Source organism: Dendrobates tinctorius, unplaced genomic scaffold (genome assembly GCF_039654945.1).
Source record: "Dendrobates tinctorius isolate UK_male_01 unplaced genomic scaffold, ASM3965494v1 ptg000003l, whole genome shotgun sequence".
NCBI classification, from domain to species: domain Eukaryota; kingdom Metazoa; phylum Chordata; class Amphibia; order Anura; family Dendrobatidae; genus Dendrobates; species Dendrobates tinctorius.
Window position 1 is genome coordinate 58,072,475 of NW_027361671.1, and position 23,205 is coordinate 58,095,679.

The window sequence follows — 23,205 nt, forward strand, 5'->3', positions numbered from 1 at the left end:
CAAAATGGGGCCACTTATGGAGGTTTTCCAATGTTTAGGCACATCATGGGCTCTTGTGAAAATAAAAAAAATTGTTGCTGAAAGATCATTTTTGTGACTAAAAAGTTAATTGTTCATTTCTTGCTTCCACATTGCTTCAGCTCCTGTTGTGAAACACCTGAAGGGTTAATAAACTTCTTGAATGTGGTTTGTGGTTTTGCGCACCTTGAGCGGTGCAGTTTTTTGAATAGTGTCACTTTGGGGTATTTTCTGTCATATAGACCCCTCAAAGTGACTTCAAATGTGATGTGGACCCTAAAAAAATGGTTTTGTAAATTTTGTTGAAAAAATGAAAAATTGCTGGTCAACTTTTAATCCTTATAAATTCCTAACAAAAAAAAATTTGTTCCAAAATTGTGCTGATATAAAGGAAATGTGGGAAATGTTATTTATGAGCTATTTTGAGTGACATAACTGTCTGATTTAAGGGCCTAGAAATTCAAGGTTCAAAAATTGCTACATTTTCTATATTTTCACCAAATTTCCTAGTTTTTCACAAATAAACGCAAGTCAGATCGAAGAAATTTTACCACTATCATAAAGTACAATCTGTCACGAGAAAACATTTTCAGAATCAATGGGATTCATTGAAGCGTTCCAGAGTTATGACCTCATAAAATGCAGTAACCATGGATCCACCAAACCACTGCACGACCAGCTCTACCCTTGCCTACTGTATTCTCACCCATACCTTGTAGATTGTGAGCCCTAGCGGGCAGGGTCCCCTCTCATCCTGTACCAGTCATGACTTGTATTGTTTAAGATTACTGTATGTATTATGTATACCCCTCCTCACATGTGAAGCGCCATGGAATAAATGGCGCTATAATAATAAATAATAATAATAATTGAAAAAATGGCATGGTCAGGAAGGTGAAAACAGGCTTCATGAAGGGGTTAATTAGCAAGATTTAGCAATCTCACTATATGCGTGGAAAAACAGGCAGAATCTGTAGCAGGGGGTAATGCAGACTCACTGAATCGCTGCATTCAATTTATCACCAGTTCAAACTAATTTATAGGAGGTGTTCTGAATGCACAACTTTTCTAAATACAAACTTCAGTATGATCTGTTCCTTTTCCATTTTGCAGCTAAAATACTGTCATCACTATTCAGATTGGTGGATGCCTAACACAGGTCTAGTGTCACCTCTATAATTGGTCAGGGAGAAGAAACGTATGGTAAATAGGTTCAAGAGGCACACAATAATCCATCCAAGTCTATGACAAATGGGATCACAGCCAAGCACAAATGGCTGACTTTTTGGGTCTATGATAGTATATATTGAAGAGAATAACATTGATTCTCAAACTCCAATCCATAATCTATTCTCAGTCTGAGTTTAGATAATAGACACATGATTTAATATCTCATTGACCTAACTTCATAATTTAATTTTGATTGACAGAAAATAATATATTGAAAAATTTAGGAAGAATAGAATAAAAACTTTTTATTCAGTACATCAATATTTGTTTTAGTCACTTCTAAAATAAGAAATACAGATGGACTGACACTATTTCTTCTCAATAAGTAAATTGTACCTCCTCATAAGGGAATTTAGGTTATGTGTTAGACCCTGGAAATGTCATGTTGCTTGCCACAGTTCTTCACAGTTAAGGAATAAGATCTTTAGCCAAGTGATATAAAGTGAATGAGGCAGTGTGCCGGAGAGAATTTCCAGTCATTGAAGTTAGGTGTTTAATTGAGAGCGATGTGACAGCGGGCAGGTATTGTTATCCACAGGTGTGATTAGCTCATTCCTTCAGAAACAAAAATACCCATGAATGTCTCTTCAAACCTTTTATCCTTTTCATCGTACTTTAGAGCACAAAACTTTAACCTGATTTGCAGCTTTATGTCAAGAAAATGCTAGAACGCCTATCCAGGTTACGGTTTCTGTATCAGAAAGAGCTGATTATGGAGGAATATCTTCTTAATAAATATCTTGGTTTTTTTTATTTTAGGTTTAAAGAAAATGCTAGTCTATCAAGTTCAACTTAAGGTATGGGAAACAGAAACGACAGGATTAAAAGGGATTTTTACTTGTAGAAAAAGTTGACTCCAAACCATTTTTGTAATGTAAAACAAGAAAGACAGACAGCACTTTCCCTCCCCCAAAAAGACCTTTTCAAGCCAGAAGTACAGTAATGTACAATAATATTGGTTGTAATTTTTATTGTACTTCTGGCTTGAAAAAGGCCCGTTTGGGCCAAAACATTGCTTTACTAGTCTACCTCAATTGTATTTCACGATGTAATTTTTAAAGGATGGAATTAAGGTTATGTTTTATCCCTATTTTCTCTGGTGGATTGTTGGATTTTCTACTGCAGTGGTCTACCTGTGGATGGCGTCCTTGGATTTAGGATAAAGTCCTTGTGTCAAATGGCCTGAGGGTATTTAATTTAGCCCAGAGATTAGATGTCCCTCTCAAGAACAATTGTCTATACTCCAAATGTCATGCTTCGACACGGGTATGTCCGGTGGACAACACAGCATACAAATACGAGGGGAAGAAAAAATGGAGAGGAAGGACCTAACAGTAGGGAGCGAGGGATGTGGTACCTTCTGACACCAACCTGTGCCTGTCCCTAAGCTCCCTTAATGCCCTACATGGGTCCTTCCCCCATGCCACTGTACATGCCTAGTCCCTCATTGTCACCTCAATGTACCCTGGCTAGAGCACTGGCCGGCAAGGATGCTAGCATCACCACTGCAGATGTTAAAACACAGGGGAAGTGACAAACACAGGACAGACAAACAAAAAGGGAGAAATACTCAGCTTCAGGCTTTGCTGCTAAGCTCCAAAGCAGCAGAGAATACTGCACCAGGAATCTGCACTCCCACAGCAGCAATACCATAAAACAGGATAACTCCAAACCCCTAGCTGGTCTGCAAAGAAGTAACTCTATTAATGACGATCAGCTGGTGGGTCATGTGACTATTTAAAAGAAAGTGGGAGTGGCTACCAATCAACATCAGCTGATCAACCTAAAAGAACAATCAGCAAGACACATTAACTTCTGCTAGACCAAAAGGAAAAAGCAATATATAAATATCAACAAAACCATTGTCCATTGTGTCTTCAGCCTCTTGGATAGTACATAACCCCTGGGTGCTCTCTTAATTCTATAGGTGCTCTCTTTATTCTAGTGTCCACGTGGACCTCGAACACAAACTTCTCCCAGGTTCAGTAGCCTGAACAAAGCTTGTTGAAAGGCTGCAGCGTTTCCTGGGTGGGCACTTCCGCCCCATCACAACCATATCCAGTATTGCATAGCTGTGATTGTCTGGTGCACCGTGTAAAAAAAAAAAAAAAAAGATGTGGGGTCTCCTCTATCCTTGATAACCAGCACAGGTAATGCTGGCAACTGCGGGCTGCAGCATGCTGTTTTTTTAATTACTTTAATAACTAATTAAAAATACAGACTGGTATCCCCCCATTTTTGATAACAAGCCAAGCTAAAGTAGACAACTGGGGGCTAGTATTCTCAGACTGAGAATGGGCCATGGATATTTGCCCTCCACAGCCTAAAAATAGCAGCCCGCAGCCACCCCAGAAAAGATCCATTAGATGTGCCAATTCTGGCGCTTTGCACAACCTTTCCCACTTGCCCTGGTGCATTGTTTTGCGGTTAATGTCACCTGTTTTATCTCCGATAGATAAAGTAAGGGAGACACAAAGCGCAATAGGGTCTTATCCGATAGTAAGTTAGCACTTTTTAAGTAGGAAGCTGCTCACCTGGTATTAGGTGGTTAAAGCACATGTAGGAGAGGCTGCCACAGATCCACAGGTCGGTCAACGACCCGACAATACAATATACTGCAGAGAAGATGTGGATTCCAGTCCGCGCTGCCCAAATTTTAGATTTCCACACATAGTAACAGTTAAGAAGTGGTTTAATCTACACGTTTCAGGGTGAATACCACCCCTTCCTCAGGAAAATACCACATACATAACTATATGTGGTATTTACCTGAGGAAGGGATGGTATTCACCCTGAAACGCGTAGAATAAATCACTTGTTAACTGTTGCTATGTCTTGGAAATCTATTATTTGGGCAGCGCGGACTGGAATCCACATCTTCTCTGCAGTGTACTGTTTAATGTCTGCTGACACCAAACCCAGGGGTTAGTAATGGAGAGATGTCTACCAGACAGCCCCATTAACCCCTTCCTGACATGAGACGTACTATCCCGTCCACGGTACCCGGGCCCGTATGACCGGGGACGGGATAGTACGTCTACCGCGATCAGCGGCGCCCACGTGGTGAGCGCCGCTGATCGCGGCCGGGTGTCAGCTGATTATCACAGCTGACACCCGGCACTACGTGTCAGGGGCGGTCACGGACCGCCCCCGACACGTTAACCCCTTGCACACCGCGATCAAACATGATCGCGGTGTACCGGGGGTTAAAGGGAAGCATCGGCAGGGAGGGGGCTCTCTCCGTGCTTCCCTGAGCCCCCCACGGCAGCGCAATGTGCAGCGCTGCTGCGGGGGGCTCCTTTCCTCCAGGCCCCCGAATCCAAGATGGCGACGGGGGCCTTCGGGGGCCTGGGGAAGCTGGCTTCCTCAGTGCCTGCAAAGCGCAGGCATGAGGAAGCCTTGTGCACTGCCTGTGACAGATTGCTGATCTGTCACAGTGATCTGTGATGTGACAGATCAGCGATCTGTCACAGGACAGTGATGTCCCACCTGGGACTATGTAATAAAGTAAAAAAAAAATTAAAAAAAAGTGTAAAAATAAATTAAAAAAAATCGCCAAATAAATTAGTAAAAAAAAAAAAAATAGTCCCCAATAAATTCATTTTTTGAAAATAATAAAAAAAAAAAACAATAAAAGTACACATATTAGGTATCGCCGCGTCCGTAACGACCTGCCCTATAAAACTGTCCCATTAGTTAACCCCTTTAGCGAACCCCTTAAAAAATAAAAATAAAAAACGAAGCAAAAATAATGATTTATTATCATACCGCCAAACAAAAAGTGCAATAACGCGCGATCAAAAAGACGCATATAAATATCCATGGTACCGCTGAAAACATCATCTTGTCCCGCAAAAAACAAGCCGCCACACAGCATCATCAGCAAAAAAATAAAAAAGTTATAACTCGCAGAATAAAGCGATGCAAAAATAATTATTTTTTATATAAAATAGTTTTCATTGCATAAAACCGACAAAAACATAAAAAAACGACCTAAATGAGGTATCGCTGTAACCGTACTGACCCGAAGAATAAAACCGCTTTATCAATTTTACCGCACGCGGAACGGTGTAAACGCACCCCCCCCAAAAGAAATTCATGAAACGCTGGTTTTTGTTCATTCTGCGTCCCAAAAATCGGAATAAAAAGCGATCAAAAAATTTCACGTGCCCGAAAATGGTGCCAATAAAAACGTCAACTCGTCCCGCAAAAAATAAGACCTCACATGACTCGGTGGGTCAAAATAAGGAAAAATTATAGCTCTCAATATGTGGTGATGCAAAAACTATTTTTACAATAAAAAGCGTCTTTTAGCGTGCGACAGCCGCCAAACATAAAAACCGCCATAAATAGTAAATCAAACCCCCCGTTATCACCCCCTTAGTTAGGGAAAAATAATAAAATAAAAAAAATGTATTTATTTCCATTTTTCCATTAGGGTTAGGGCTAGGGTTAGGGCTAGGGGTGTGTTGGGGTAGGGTTGGGGTAGGGTTAGGGCTAGGGTTAGGGCTAGGGTTAGGGCTAGGGTTAGGGCTAGGGTTAGGGGCGTGTTGGGGTTCGGGTTGGAGTTAGAATTGGGGGTTTCCACTGTTTGGGCACATCAGGGGCTCTCCAAATGCAACATGGCGTCTGATCTCAATTCCAGCCAATTCTGAGTTGAAAAAGTCAAATGGTGCTCCTTCCCTTCCAAGCTCTGCTATGCGCCCAAACAGTGTTTTACCCCCACATGTAGGGTAGCAGCCTACTCAGGACAAATTGCAAAACAATTTTTGGGGTCCAATTTCTCCTGTTACCATTAGGAAAATAAAAAATTGGGGGCAAAAATATCATTTTTGTGGAAAAAAATGATTTTTTTATTTTCACATCCGAGTGTTATAAACTTCTGTGAAGCACTTGGGGGTTCAAAGTGCTCACCACACATCTAGATAAGTTCCGTGGGGGGTCTAGTGTCCAAAATGGGGTCACTTGTGGGGAGTTTCAATAGTTTAGGTACATCAGGGGCTCTCCAAACGCACATGACACCCGCAGACCATTCCATCAAAGTCTGCATTCCAAAACGTCACTGCTTCCCTTCCGAGCCCCGACGTGTGTCCATACAGTAGTTTTCTCCCACATATGGGGTGTCAGCGTACTCAGGACAAATTGGACAACAACTTTTGGGGTCCAATTTCTCCTGGTACCCTTGGGAAAATAAAAAAATGGTGACTAAAAGATCATGTTTGTGGAAAAAATACGAATTTTTTATTTTCACGCCCGGGCGTTGTAAACTTCTGTGAAGCACTGGGGGGTCAAAGTGCTCACCTCACATATAGATAAGTTCCTTAGGGGGTCTAGTTTACAAAATGGTGTCATTTGTGGGGGGTTTCCACTGTTTAGGTACATTAGGGGCTCTCCAAAGGCAACATGACACCCGCAGACCATTCCATCAAAGTCTGCATTCCAAAACGTCACTACTTCCCTTCCGAGCCCCGACGTGTGCCCATACAGTAGTTTTCTCCCACATATGGGGTAGCAGCGTACTCAGGACAAATTGGACAACAACTTTTGGGGTCCAATTTCTCCTGATACCCTTGGGAAAATAAAAAAATGGTGACTAAAAGATCATGTTTGTGGAAAAAATACGAATTTTTTATTTTCACGCCCGGGCGTTGTAAACTTCTGTGAAGCACTGGGGGGTCAAAGTGCTCACCACACATCTAGATAAGTTCCTTGGGGGGTCTAGTTTACAAAATGGTGTCATTTGTGGGGGGTTTCCACTGTTTAGGTACATTAGGGGCTCTCCAAAGGCAACATGACACCCGCAGACCATTCCATCAAAGTCTGCATTCCAAAACGTCACTACTTCCCTTCCGAGCCCCGACGTGTGCCCATACAGTAGTTTTCTCCCACATATGGGGTAGCAGCGTACTCAGGACAAATTGGACAACAACTTTTGGGGTCCAATTTCTCCTGATACCCTTGGGAAAATAAAAAAATGGTGACTAAAAGATCATGTTTGTGGAAAAAATACGAATTTTTTATTTTCACGCCCGGGCGTTGTAAACTTCTGTGAAGCACTGGGGGGGTCAAAGTGCTCACCACACATCTAGATAAGTTCCTTGGGGGGTCTAGTTTACAAAATGGTGTCATTTATGGGGGGTTTCCACTGTTTAGGTACATTAGGGGCTCTCCAAAGGCAACATGACACCCGCAGACCATTCCATCAAAGTCTGCATTCCAAAACGTCACTACTTCCCTTCCGAGCCCCGACGTGTGCCCATACAGTAGTTTTCTCCCACATATGGGGTATCAGCATACTCAGGACAAATTGGACAACAACTTTTGGGGTCCAATTTCTCCTGGTACCCTTGGGAAAATAAAAAAATGGTGACTAAAAGATCATGTTTGTGGAAAAAATACGAATTTTTTATTTTCACGCCCGGGCGTTGTAAACTTCTGTGAAGCACTGGGGGGGTCAAAGTGCTCATCACACATCTAGATAAGTTCCTTAGGGGGTCTAGTTTCCAAAATGGTGTCATTTGTGGGGGGGTTCCACTGTTTTGGTACATCAGGAGTTTTCCAAACGCGACATGGTGTCCGATCTCAATTCCAGCCAAAAACGTCAAATGGCGCTGCTTCCCTTCCGAGCTCTGCCATGCGCCCAAATAGTGGTTTACCCCCACATGTGGGGTATCAGCGTACTCAGGACAAATTGCACAATAACTTTTAGGGTCCTGTTACCCTTGGAAAAATAAGAATTGAGGGTGAAAAGATCATTTTTGTGGAAAAAATATGATTTTTTAATTGTATGGCTTTATGTTATAAACTTCTGTGAAGCCCATGGGGGTTCAAAGTTCTCACCACATATCTAGATAAGTTCCTTAGGGGGTCTAGTTTCCAAAATGGTGTCATTTGTGGGGGGTTTCCACTGTTTTGGTACATCAGGGGTTTTCCAAACGCGACATGGTGTCCGATCTCAATTCCAGCCAAAAACGTCAAATGGCGCTGCTTCCCTTCCGAGCTCTGCCATGCGCCCAAATAGTGGTTTACCCCCACATGTGGGGTATCAGCATACTCAGGACAAATTGCACAATAACTTTTAGTGTCCTGTTACCCTTGGAAAAATAAGAATTGAGGGTGAAAAGATCATTTTTGTTGAAAAAATATGATTTTTTAATTGTATGGCTTTATGTTATAAACTTCTGTGAAGCCCATGGGGGTTCAAAGTTCTCACCACACATCTAGATGAGTTCCTTAGGGGGTCTATTTTCCAAAATGGTGTCATTTGTGGGGGGTTTCCACTGTTTTGGTACATCAGGGGTTTTCCAAACGCGACATGGTGTCCGATCTCAATTCCAGCCAAAAACGTCAAATGGCGCTGCTTCCCTTCCGAGCTCTGCCATGCGCCCAAATAGTGGTTTACCCCCACATGTGGGGTATCAGCGTACTCAGGACAAATTGCACAATAACTTTTAGGGTCCTGCTACCCTTGGGAAAATAAAAATTGGGGTGAAAAGATCATTTTTGTGGAAAAAATATGATTTTTTAATTGTACCGCTGTACGTTATAAACTTCTGTAAAGCCCTTGTGGGTTCAAAGTTCTCACCACATATCTAGATAAGTTCCTTGGGGGGTCTAGTTTCCAAAATGGGGTCACTTGTAGGGGGTTTCCACTGTTTAGGTACATCAGGGACTCTCCAAACATGACATGGCGTCCAATCTGAATTCCAGCCAATTTTGCATTGAAAAAGTCAAACGGCGCTCCTTCCATTCTGAGCTCTGCCATGCGCCGAAACAGTCGTTCCCCCCCACATATCAGGCATCTGCGTACTCAGGACAAATTGCACAATAACTTTTGCAGTTCAATTTCTCCTGTTACCCTTGGTAAAATAAAAAAAATTGAACCTGAAGTATTTTTTTTATGAAAAAAAGTTAGATGTTCATTTTTTTTTAAATATTCAAAAAAATTCCTGTGACGCACCTAAAGGGTTAATAAACTTCTTGAATGTGGTTTTGAGCACCTTAAGGGGTGCAGTTTTTAGAATGGTGTCACTTTTGGGTATGTTCTATCATATAGACCCCTCAAAGTGGCTTCAAATGTGATGTGGTCCTAAAAATAAAATGGTGTTGTAAAAATGAGAAATCGCTGGTCAACTTTTAACCCTTATAACTTCCTAACAAAAAAAAATTTTGGTTCCAAAATTGTGCTGATGTAAAGTAAACATGTGGGAAATGTTAGTTATCAAGTTTTTTGTGTGCCGTATCTCTGTGATTTAAGGGCATAAAAATTCAAAGTTGGAAAATTGCGAAATTTTCAAAATTTTCGCCAAATTTCCGTTTTTCTCACAAATAAACGCAAGTTATTTGAACGAAATGTTACCACAAACATGAAGTACAATATGTCACGAGAAAACAATGTCAGAATCACCGGTATCCATGGAAGCGTTCGAGAGTTATTACCTCATAAAGGTACAGTGGTCAGAATTGTAAAAATTGGCCCGGTCATGAACGTGCAAACCACCCTTGGGGGTGAAGGGGTTAATAACCCACTGTTTTCTCGTGAATTTTACTTGGAGAATTTCTTCACATTGATTGTACTTATTCATCCACGACTTTCATATCTATGCAGATATGAAAAAATGCATCACACCTATGTTTTTATTGTACATTTTGTCAATCACATTTGTTTTTAATATACTGTATTTATGCACATACTTACCTGTATAGCTAACATAACAGTCTTACATTATTCCTTGCCTTTCCCAGTTTTCATCATTCACATCCACAAATCTCCTTCGTTCTATTCTTATTTATGTACCTGTGGGTCTTCATACTTTCACTTTCATACATGACATCACAATCTTCATCTTTTTTTTCATTTTATCACTCATTATTTTGCATTCCGTTAATACCGATTTCTGATCTTTACCTTAAAAGAGTTGTCCTCTACTAGGACAATCCCTTCTGATTCCCAATGTTTGGCCCCGATAAAATAAAAATACTGTATACTCATCTCCCATGCTGGCGGCGTTCCAGCAGTGTCAGCACTCACGTTCCTGAGACCTCCATGCACTCTTATTTTGGCTTTAATTTTGTATTGTCAATACTAGGATTGAATCAGTTCAGTGATCCAAATCAACAACAAATTTCACAATGCTACAAACCCAAAGATTAAACTGAATTATAGCTATTCTCTGCCGTGACAACCTTTAGCAATAGTTATGATATTTTATTTTACTCATTTACATAGCGCCATTAATTCCACAGCGCTTTTCAGACATTATCATCACTTTCTCCCATGTAAATTCCCTACCAGTATGTCTTTGGAGTGTTGGAAGAAACGAGAGAACCCAGAGAAAACCCACACAAACACACGAAGAACATACAAACTCCTCGCTAAAGTTGTCCTTGCTGAGATTTGAACCCAGGACCCCGACCTGCAAGGCTAACCACTGCGCCACCGTGCTGCCAATCATGATACTACATGTAAGATCTACTCCTGGTAAAGCATTGCATTCAGCCTTTTTCAAGCCCACAGGCATAGCAAGTTCCCATGAGACTTTAGAGCAAAACTAGGAATTAAGGTACAATTACTCCATGATCAACAACCACAGCAAGTGTGCACAAGATGAAAAAACTTGACCTTATTTTCCTTTCATATTAATCAGGAGTAATCCTTGATTTGTTTTTCTGCCACTCAGTTTCTTTGTTCCACTCTATTATCTTAAGTGAATCTTAATGGCCCTTTAGCTCAGTGGGCCCCCAAAGTTGGAGGACCCATAGTTGATGCTATTTTGGTAGTTATGCCTAGACACATAGCCTGAAATGGCTTCTTGCAGACTAATATAACTTGTGTTCAACTGAACATCAATTGGAAATATGGGAAATTTTGCTTTTTCTATCTATTAGAAATATGGAAGCTGAAATACTTATCTTGCAAATATTCACGTGAATGTAAAATTCTACGAAACAGGTTTTGTTTTTCTACAGATCACTGTGACTTTGTAATATGCTCTGCTGTATTCCACTAGATATTAACTATTCGACATGGTGTGACTTACAGCTAAATAAACACGCTTAGTGACCCCTATGTCACCAGTGAGAAGCGTCCAATCAGAGTTGTATAGTACTGCTATACAGCTAATGCGGTTCTGAAATCCCATGGGTCTTGGTATGAGAAAACACAGAACTGTAACAATAGCCATTGACCTGAGGTCAATTGGTTGGTATGACTCTGAGGCTGATGGTTCTAAAAGACAAACTTTTCAAGAGGTTGATGATTAGGAACTACAAATGCTGAAAATGAGTAATAATAAACAGAACTTGAAGTCACTCTTTGGCATAACATTTAAAAGGTATATATTCCAGGTTAGATAATACACTTGACGTAGCTGGAATGTTTATACTCAATTAGCTTTGAACAGAATGTTTTATTTTAATTCTCTGCAGAAGGTTGATAGTTCAGGAGGGTGGCATATTAAGTAAACAAGAACTATGTGACTGACAGATTTTGCTAAATTGCACTGTGTAGATAAGTAGATATAGGTATTCATGGCATAGTAAAAGTGGGGAACTTTACGCTCTTATATCCTGACTATGCAGTCACGATGAATGCCATACACCACTAGCTCTATAGGAATGTATTGAGTTATAAATATGGGTAACAGCCATGTGACACAACATTTATGATGATTATTACAACGTAACAAGAGTTACTCCATTAAAACCTTACCATTTTAAATGAATCAATAGTCCCCTAGAACAATACTATGGAATATAGGTATGATCCCCTCAAACAATTTAACCTATACAATAATAATATTAAACAAAATAGCACAAAGACACAACTTTCAAATTAATATTCATATTAAGAACAAGTAAGGTCGGAAGTGCTTCAGTTACCAGTTCATATAACCTACATGATGTATTACTTGCTTAACCAATAGTTCCTGAATTAAGGCATGTTTTAAGGGTTATTCTCATCAAGTGTGGTCAGCAGTAGCACCCTGCTGCACAATCTCTTTGTTTTTTTTGAGGGACAGGTCTGGTTCATTTGCTTCCTGCTTTTGCTGAGCTTATCATGCTACTGTGACATACTAATGGTCTGTCAGGGCCTTGTTCTGAAGTCTATACTGTTATCACTATGTTTGCATCTATAATATATTGTAAACGTGGGATCGTCACTCTTTCTGAAGCCTTTATAGACTGCGCAAGTGCGACGCGCCTGCGCAGTTTGGCTCCGGACAGTTCGGGAACCATGCATACCAGGATAGGGAGCTGAGAGGACCATGCATACCAGGATAGGGGGCTGAGAGGACCATGCATATCAGGATAGGGGGGTGAGGGGGCCATGCATTCCAGGATAGGGGGTTCATGAACTATGCATACCAGGATAGGGAGGTGAGGGGACCATGCATTCCAGGATAGGGGTTGAAGGGACCATGCATACCAGGATTGGGGGGTGAGAGGACCATGCATACAAGGATTGGGGGGTGAGGGGACCATGCATACCAGGATAGGGGGGTTCGGGGACCATGCATACCAGGATAGGGGGGGTGAGAGGACCATGCATACCAGGATAGGAGAGTGAGGGGACCATGCATACCAGGATAAGGGGAGTGAGGTGACCATACATACCAGAATTGGGGGGTGATGGGACCATACATACCAGGATTGGGGGGTGAGGGGACCACACATACCAGGATTGGGGGATGAGGGGGACCATGCATACCAGGATAGGAGGGGGGCAGCACATACTAGGATAGGAGACCATGTACCAATAAAAATGCTCACCACCCGGGCGTAGAATGGGTTCATAGCTAGTATATACAGTGGGGCAAAAAAGTATTTAGTCAGTCAGCAATAGTGCAAGTTCCACCACTTAAAAAGATGAGAGGCGTCTATAATTTACATCATAGGTAGACCTCAACTATGGGAGACAAACTGAGAAAAAAAAATCCAGAAAATCACATTGTCTGTTTTTTTTTCATTTTATTTGCATATTATGGTGGAAAATAAGTATTTGGTCAGAAACAAGCAATCAAGATTTCTGGCTCTCACAGACCTGTAACTTCTTCTTTAAGAGTCTCCTCTTTCCTCCACTCATTACCTGTAGTAATGGCACCTGTTTAAACTTGTTATCAGTATAAAAAGACACCTGTGCACACCCTCAAACAGTCTGACTCCAAACTCCACTATGGTGAAGACCAAAGAGCTGTAAAAGGACACCAGAAACAAAATTGTAGCCCTGCACCAGGCTGGGAAGACTGAATCTGCAATAGCCAACCAGCTTGGAGTGAAGAAATCAACTGTCGGAGCAATAATTAGAAAATGGAAGACATACAAGACCACTGATAATCTCCCTCGATCTGGTGCTCCACGCAAAATCCCACCCCGTGGGGTCAGAATGATCACAAGAACGGTGAGCAAAAATCCCAGAACCACGCGGGGGGACCTAGTGAATGAACTGCAGAGAGCTGGGACCAATGTAACAAGGCCTACCATAAGTAACACACTACGTCACCATGGACTCAGATCCTGCAGTGCCAGACGTGTCCCACTGCTTAAGCCTGTACATGTCCGGGCCCGTCTGAAGTTTGCTAGAGAGCATTTGGATGATCCAGAGGAGTTTTGGGAGAATGTCCTATGGTCTGATGAAACCAAACTGGAACTGTTTGGTAGAAACACAACTTGTCGTGTTTGGAGGAAAAAGAATACTGAGTTGCATCCATCAAACACCATACCTACTGTAAAGCATGGTGGTGGAAACATCATGCTTTGGGGCTGTTTCTCTGCAAAGGGGCCAGGACGACTGATCCGGGTACATGAAAGAATGAATGGGGCCATGTATCGTGAGATTTTGAGTGCAAACCTCCTTCCATCAGCAAGGGCATTGAATATGAAACATGGCTGGGTCTTTCAACATGACAATGATCCAAAGCACACCGCCAGGGCAACGAAGGAGTGGCTTCGTAAGAAGCATTTCAAGGTCCTGGAGTGGCCTAGCCAGTCTCCAGATCTCAACCCTATAGAAAACCTTTGGAGGGAGTTGAAAGTCCGTGTTGCCAAGCGAAAAGCCAAAAAAAATCACTGCTCTAGAGGAGATCTGCATGGAGGAATGGGCCAACATACCAACAACAGTGTGTGGCAACCTTGTGAAGACTTACAGAAAACGTTTGACCTCTGTCATTGCCAACAAAGGATATATCACAAAGTATTGAGATGAAATTTTGTTTCTGACCAAATACTTATTTTCCACCATAATATGCAAATAAAATGAAAAAAAAACAGACAATGTGATTTTCTGGATTTTTTTTTCTCAGTTTGTCTCCCATAGTTGAGGTCTACCTATGATGTAAATTACAGACGCCTCTCATCTTTTTAAGTGGTGGAACTTGCACTATTGCTGACTGACTAAATACTTTTTTGCCCCACTGTATATATATATATATATACAGTATATATATATAATGTATTCCTTATTGTCTGTGTTATGTGTATAACTATTAATATTATTCTATGATGAATCATCTATATATGCACTGAGCACTTTCTGCACTATATAATCACTATTACATGGAATGTACATTTTTAATGTTTTTTACTTAATTGTACTAAATTGTTAACATGTGCACCCTTTATATACTTGTACTATTGCTATACACATTGCTTGAAAAAGGATTTCACATCTGAAACGCTGCCACACCATTGAGCATTAAAGTTCACTTTTTTGACTTCATGTGCTGTTTCTGTTTTTTTGCTACTTATCCTGCTATGCCAATTGAACACTGGTTGGGGAAGCGTGCACTTCAATAAGGTATTACTTTGGTGCTGTTCCAGTTTTTTCTTGTTATATATATATATATATATATATATATATATATATATATATATATATATAATGTTGACACCGCTTAAATAGGTATGAGCGGATGGGTGGCGCTTCAGATTCTGGTGCCAGACCCAAACTTTTTAAAAAGTTCGGTTCTGGTAACAGGACAGTACCCAAACTTCCACCAGAACCCAAAGCCCATTGAAAAAAATGGATTCCTAAACTGCTAAGAAAAGAAGAAAAAAAATCTCTCTCTCTGCGCCATCACAGACTTAGGCTAAGTTCACACTTGTGTATGGCTGGTCTGCGGATGGCTGCTTACATCCTCCCTTATGCTCCGCCTACTTCTGCATGCGTTCTGCATTGTCCTGCATACCTTTCTAACATTGGGTACGCAGGGACATGCGTTGTATGCGGATGCGTCCGTATGCAGCGTTTTGACGTGCCCACTGACCGCACTGGAAAGCAACATGTTGCATTTCTGTGGTGAGTTCTCCTTCAATAGAAGTCTTCAAACAGAGCCTGGACAGACATCTGTCTGGGATGATTTAGTGAATCCTGCTTTGAGCAGGGGGTTGGACCAGATGACGCAGGAAGTCCCTTCCAACTCTACCATTCTATGATTCTATGAATTAGCTATGTGGGAAATGTAGAGATGTCTCCTGACCAGATATGTGGTCAAAGCTTGGCCGAGCAGGGAACAAAGCTTTTCCTGGAAATATGATACATTTTAATTCTCTTTTAGAAGCTGAAAAAAATTCCCCCATTCTGTTTTTATAGTAAGGACTCAAAGCACGGCTGTCCAATACTCCTCCCTTTGCTTGAGGTTTTATGTCTGTTATAACCAGTATTTTGGTTGTTGTGGCACAATGTTCATGTGTTGGTATCAGTTACGTTATTACCGACTGAGATATTAGGTTGGGCAAACACTGTTTCTCATCAGATGATAAGATGAGATTCAGAACTGGTAACATGATTGCCTTCTAACATTCCCAGTGCAGTACCCTATACCTCTTTGGTTGGCTGCTAATATATCCTGTTCAGTAATGAAAACGATATATTATGTAGTGCGATTGGTTGTTCTATAGCTCATATACATAAGAGACAAAGTATAAAATGCCTGGCTATGCTCCAGAATCGCCATTGGCCTAGACCCCTTGTATATGTCCAGACAGGCAAAATATGGAGGGCAGTGCACCTAGATTTTATTAATCTGTGAGAATTCAGATGTGCACACAACAGTCGCACATCTAGTACATAATGACAGCAGTTGTGACTCACACTAGCAATAGCTGTACTCAGCAGTACTGAAATTTAATTAGAAAATCATTCAGACAAATGAACTCCACAGGGCTTTTAAAATAATTGTGTTTTATTTTCTCATGTTTTCCAATGTGATAAAAGTAAAGTTTTAATACATGAGCAATTAAATAGAGCGCATAAATAGTTTTTGTTTAGTTCAAGTGCCCTACTGGTACTTGAAATGGTAAACTATAAATTCCGTAAAAAGGGCATAACTGGAATACTATGGGCCCCAGGGCAACTTTTGAACCAGTCTCGTCCCCATCAAAGAAAGGTACCCTTTAATGTTTGTTTAAAATAAAGAAAAACCTGCATACAGGCAGCAACACATAAAAGTAATAAAATGATACATACTTACCTTAGTACCCTGGCCATTCCTTCACTGCATCCCCATTGCTCCATGCTCAGCTCCTATTTACTTCAGCAGAAGATGTTACAGCCTGAATACACTTCGTCACTCCCGGCAATCACTGGTCTCTACAGACAAATGCCATATACTGTATTGTGGGGTATGCAGGCTGTGACATCTGCAGCTGTTGCAAACAGTAGAGCAGCAGGTAGCATTGGGTATGATGCACCAAAACATCCAAGAGTATAAATGATATAATATAAATAAATATATATATATATATATATATATATATATATATAAATATAAGTCTGACAATGATCATTTTAGTAGGGAATCAATTAAGATATTAATTTTTTAGGACATGTTACAGCCAAGATCCTTACATGTTTTGATGAGATTTTCCCTAAACTCTTAATAGTGGAGTTGAGCGAAACGGGTCTGCCAATTTCATAATCCGCCGACCTTGGCTAAAGTCGGGTTTCGCCGATCGACCATAGCGTGAGGTCGGCCATGAGGTCGCCGACTTGAGCGCCAAAGTCGCGTAACCCACAATGCTTCCAGCGCCTTTTCTCAGCCAATCATTATGGACGCACACTGTGGGCAACACGATTACATAGGCAGCGGCCCCCACCATGTTAGAGAAGGGCTTTCAAGTGATTGGCTGGCTTTGTGTGGCGTCACAGTGCCTAAAAAAAGGCCGTGACCGCCATCTTACTTCTGCCGATCTTAGCATAGGGAGAGGTTGCTGCTGCTTGTTCTCAATAGGGAGAGTGTTTAGGCAGGCCAAAAAAAAACAATTGCTTCAACTGATAGCGAATGTCACTGTACAACACAACAGTATAGTGTGCAGTGACAGGGGAGGATATATTTGTGTACAGCAGCTCTGTTGGTTATTAGGCTGCCTTATAAGGCTCCCTGATAGCTGGATTGCTGTTTGCACACTGCTGTGCAGAGTGCTTTTTTAAAAGCAAAAATATTTTTATTCCTTTTTTCTGCACAGTTACCAATCGTTCATTTTTTCACACTTTTTTGTGCAGCAGCACTGGTGCTTATTAGGCTGCCTTATAAGGCTCCCTGATAGCTGCATTGCTGTTTGCACACTGCTGTGCAGAGTGCTTTTTTAAAGGCAAAAATCCTTTTATTCCTTTTTTTCTGCACAGTAGATACTGAGCGTAAATTTTTTCACACACCGTATAGAGGTGTACGCTCCTCACACACTACCGTGTACCGGCTGGTATCACAGACAAATACATGCTATATGTGTGTGACTCCGTAAAAAATACATGGAGATTAACATTTTTCCATACATACACAGTATTGAGCTGTCCGATTCTCAAACAGTATCGGATATCTGGTGTTCTTATTACGGTCACATCTACACAGAGTCAGCGTGTGTCTGTGAGACTCTGTAAATACATATACGGACATTTCCATTTCTCCATACACAGTATTGAGCTGTCCGATTATCAAACAGTATCGGATATCTGGTGTTCTTATTACGGTCACATCTACACAGAGTCAGCGTGTGTGTGTGACACTGCATAAATACATATACGGACATTTCCATTTCTCCGTACACCGTATTGAGCAATCCGATTATCAAACAGTATCGGATATCTGGTGTTCTTATTACGGTCACATCTACACAGAGTCAACGTGTGTGTGTGACACTCCATAAATACATATACGGACATTTACATTTCTCCATACACAGTATTGAGCTGTCCGATTATCAAACAGTATCGGATATCTGGTGTTCTTATTATGGTCACATCTACACAGAGTCAGCGTGTGTGTGTGACACTGCATAAATACATATACGGACATTTACATTTCTCCATACACAGTATTGAGCTGTCCGATTATCAAACAGTATCGGATATCTGGTGTTCTTATTACGGTCACAGCTACACAGAGTCAGCATGTGTGTGTGACATTCCGTAAATACATATACGGAGATTGACAGTTTCACCAACAACGTATACAGCTGTACACCTCTGATACAGTACCGTATATCTGCTTGTTGGATTACGGTGAAATACATACTGGGTGAGCATCTGTGACTCACAAAATATATACGGACATTTCACTTCTTACATACACCTTACACAGCTGTACACTACTCATACAGTACCATTTCTCTGCTGGTATTTTTGGTACATTTTCCCAAACATGAGGAAGTCTGGTGGAAGAGGCTGCGGACGTGGATGGGGGGTGCAGCTGGTACTGATGGTGGTGGTACATTGGCTGGTTCTGGCAAAAGCACAATAGCAGCTAAGGCAGGAGGTGTTGAGCCTGCGTCATCGTCTGGCACAAGAAGGCCTTTAAGGTTCCCTTTTCTGGGAGTAGGTAAACCGCTTTTAAAGCCAGAGCATCAGGACCAGGTTTTGGCTTACATTGCCAAAACAGCCTCCAGCTCTATCGCCTCCTCTTCTGAAGTGACAAAAACTGCAAGCACAGAGTCGTCGGTGCAGGCCTCTGGTTAGGAACAGCACCTTTCCTTGTGTCCTTCACCCACACCAACAGTGAAGGATGCTGCAGCACACACTTCAGATTACTCCATGGAGCTCTTTTCACATACCATTCCTGGGTTATCAAGTCAAATCCTGAATTCCCCAGTCCAAGATGAATCTGACATGGAGTGCACTGATTCACAGCCACTGCTAGATGAATCTGCTGGTACATTCACCCACAGCACTACATTGCTCGCGCAGTCTACTGAGCCTGAATCAGACCCTGATGAAACTCAGGTGCCCCTTCCCGCATACTATACCATCTTACACGGTGACACAGAGGAAGGTACAGAGGAAGGTGCATATGACATTGAAGACGAGGTCATGGATGACCCAGTTGTTGACCCAGATTGGCATGTATTGGGGGAAGAGGGTGCTGGTGACAATAGGTCAGAACAGGAGAAAGATCCACAGCAGGCATCGTCATCGCAGCAGCTGTTATCTGGCAGGCCAGTAGCTGTCAAAAAACTTGGCAAGAAAACTAAAAGAGTTGCAGGACTGCTTGGCCAGACAGTCAAATTAGCACAGCGTGCAAGCCCTGAAAATTTGTACCATAGTAGGAAGATTGCAGTGTGGCACGTTTTTGAACAAAATCCTACTGATGACGCAAAGGTTATCTGTAAGAAGTGCCGAAGGACCTTTAGCAGAGGGAAAAATCTACGAAATTTGAATACCAATGCTTAGATATTTAACCAACATGCACTTGCAAGCATGGATGGACTACAAAACCTCAGGTAGCACATGTGCACCTGCTCCGACAGAAGTTAGCCGGCAACGCTCCATCGCTTCCCCCCACTGTAAGGCCAACGGTAAGCACACCACCATCAAGAAATGTTGAGGTGTCGTCACTAGGCCAAAGCAGTCAGGCAATCACAATATTTTCGTGAGGAAACACTGAATCTAGGCCATCAACACCCTCACCATCACCAACCCCTTCTCAGTCCATCATGTCCAATGCTAGTTCCTCCATATGCAGCTCTCAAGTCCAGCTCACCCTACCAGATACTCTGAGTAGGACAAGAAAGTACTCATCCGCTCATCCGCGTACACTGGCTTTGAACGCCTACATTGCCAAACTGATCTCATTAGAAATGATGCTCTTCCGCTTGGTAGAAAGCGAAGCTTTCAGAGAGCTCAAGGCCTACGCTGTCCCATGCTATGACCTACCCAGTCGGCACTTCTTTTCTCGAAAAGCCATCCCTGCCCTCCACCGGCATGTGAAAGACTGCATTATCCATGCACTAAAACAATCAGTGAGTGGAAAGGTGCACCTCACAACAGATGGATGGGCCAGTAGGCATGGCCAGGGCCGTTACGTGTCTATCACTGCGCACTGGGTTAATGTGGTGGATGCAGGTTCCACAGTGGACAGCGGCGGTGGAACAGTGCTGCCTAGCCCACGATATAGGAAACAGTTGGCTGTAGGCGTTCGACCCTCCTCCTCCTCCAGAAGCGAAAGCTCGTCGACAGAGCGCATTCGCACGAGCACTCCATCCACATCTGTCAGTGTTGCACACGAGGTGTCCCACTATCGAACAGCTAGTGGTAAGGGGCAGCAGGCTGTTTTAAAAATGATGTCTTTGGCCGACTACTTGCATCGACAAACTGAGTCATGGTTGGGCAGTCTACATCTTGAGCCAGGCAAGGTAGTAAGTGATAATGGGCAGAATTTTATGGCAGCCATAGCCCTTTCAAAACTCACACACATACCTTGCCTGGCTCACACCTTGAACCTGGTGGTGCAGTGCTTCCTAAATAATTATCTGGAGTTAACAGCCCTGCTCCATAAGGTGCGAAGACTGTGCTCGCACATCCATCGCTCAACCGTCCACTCCAGTCCTATGCAGAAGCTGCAGCGATCACTCAACCTCCCCAAGCACTGCCTAATCATAGACGTTCCTACAAGATGGGACTCTACCATGCACATGGATGAGAGGCTGTGTGAACAGAGGCAGGCTGTAATGCATTTGTGGGAGGATACACGGGCAGGCAGTTTGAGGGCAGACATGGAATTGTCGGGTGTGCAATGGTCAAAGCTGAAAGACCTCTGCAAAGTCCTTCAGTGTTTTAAAAGGAATGCACACGACTGGTAAGCTCAGACGACGCCATCATAAGCATGAGCATACCACTTATGTGTCTGCTCATGCAAACTTTGACGCAGATTAAGGATCAGGTGTCTGCAGCTGAGGAGCAACAGGAGGAGGGAAGCCCTGATGACAGTCAGCCATTGTCTGTTCAGGGAACTGGCGTGGATGAGATGGAGGAAGAAGAGGAAGATGAGGAGGAGGATGAGGGGGATGATTATTTTGGGGAGGAGGATGCTTCTCAGGGGGCAAGAGAAAGTGTGGGCATGCCAAGGTCAAGAACAGGGTTTGTGCATGACTGGAGGGATGTGGATTTGCAAGAAAGCGCTCCTCCACCCACCACTGGCAGTGCAGCATTGACACCTGGAACATTGGCCCACATGTGTGACTATGCCTTGCGGATCCTAAAAAGGGACCCTCGCATTGCCAAAATGATGAGGCATGATGACTACTGGTTGGCCAGCATCCTCGAGCCACGCTGTAAAGGCAAATTACACAACATCATGCCACAGGAAAACCTAGAGCTAATATTGGCTAACAAACAAGCAACTCTGGTAAACCGTTTGTTTGTGGCATTCCCAGCACACAGCTGGTTCTTCCACGAGCCGTAGTGGGCAAAATGGAAGACGTGTTCGTGGTGCACACAGCCGAACTGGCATTGGAGACAGGGGTTTCCTGACCATGTTGTGGTCTGATTTCTCAAGTCCTACGCACACGACAGCTAATACAGAATCGATTGCAAGTGACAGGAGACAGCAGTTGTCAACTATGGTTACAAACTACTTCTCCTCCCATATCGAGGTTCTCCCTCACAGGTCATTCCCCTTTGATTATTGGGCCTCAAAACTGGACACATGGCCTGATTTGGCACAATATGCCTTACAGGAGCTCGCTTGCTCTGCTGGTAGTGTGCTATCTGAAAGAGTCTTCAGTGCTGCTGGATGAATCCTGACAGAAAAAAGGACCCGTCTGTTGACCCAAAATGTTGATGATCTAACCTTCATTAAAATGAACCATGCATGGGTTTCCAAAGATTTTGTCCCACCCTCCCCTGATAACACATAGGTTGCCAGAAAAAAGGCTCGCTTTTGTCCTCCTCTTCCTCTGACTTCTCCAATTCCTCCATTTGCAGCAGCTGAAAGTCCAGCCTACACATCAACATATCCCATTTTTTTTAACCTCCCTAAATGGGCTGCACCCCCCTCCCCAGGATCGTGGTCACCACCTGTCGCACCCAGGCAAGTGCTGTTGCCCTGAACATGTGTGTGGCCCCACCCTTGGGCGACGGCACTGGCACAGGGCCTCTCATAGTACAATAAAGTGGCTCTGATGGTGGGGGGCCCACGGACACAGCACTTGCAATATTTACCTCTCCCTGCTCCACTGCTGTGTAGTCTGGCAAGTTAAATCCTTCACAGGGACTGCCACTACAAATTTGGTGTACTGATCGATGATGGTTAAGATGTAGCTATGTCCTGTCCTGGTGGGCTCTACCTTCAGATTACTAATCGCTCCCATTTGTAATGGACGTCAACTCCCAATCGGATGCCGTGGTGCTTTATGATCACCTTTCACACTTTTCATAGTCACAGACATGTAACATTCCTGCCACCATTTTTCAATGTCTCCTCTCATGGCAATCCAATAGAATCCCCTACGGCCTGTGGCTGCTGTGTTTTGCACTCCAAAGTGACTAGACAGATCATGATAGGCAGTGAGGACCATGTGTACAGCTCTCCTTGTGATCACAATTTGATGGAGATGAGTAACGATGATGGTATCGACGCCACTGCGATACAGCAACCCTTTCTTCACTAATTTGCATTTTAGCTGTATCCACAGTAAAAGTTATTGAGGGTCAGCATTGCCTCTGCGAATTCTCCTGGGAGGTTTTCC